Source organism: Trachymyrmex cornetzi, unplaced genomic scaffold, assembly GCF_001594075.2.
Source record: "Trachymyrmex cornetzi isolate Tcor2-1 unplaced genomic scaffold, Tcor1.1 scaffold282, whole genome shotgun sequence".
NCBI classification, from domain to species: domain Eukaryota; kingdom Metazoa; phylum Arthropoda; class Insecta; order Hymenoptera; family Formicidae; genus Trachymyrmex; species Trachymyrmex cornetzi.
Genome location: NW_017297505.1, coordinates 368,318 through 368,522, shown reverse-complemented (window position 1 = coordinate 368,522; position 205 = coordinate 368,318).

Below are 205 nucleotides of genomic sequence, written 5' to 3'. Positions count from 1 at the left end.
TGTCATCGCTGCTACTACTTTAAATCCACACGTTTCAACCAGACAAATTGAAATGCAGCATGGCATTTGTAGGTCCACGTCAAGCCGAATCCTGAGGGCGAACAAATTTCATCCTTATCACATTCTGCTAGTTAACACATTGGTAGAGGGCGATTTTGCACGTCGTCTTGCTTTTTATAATTGGATGCAAGCCCAGGCACAAGCA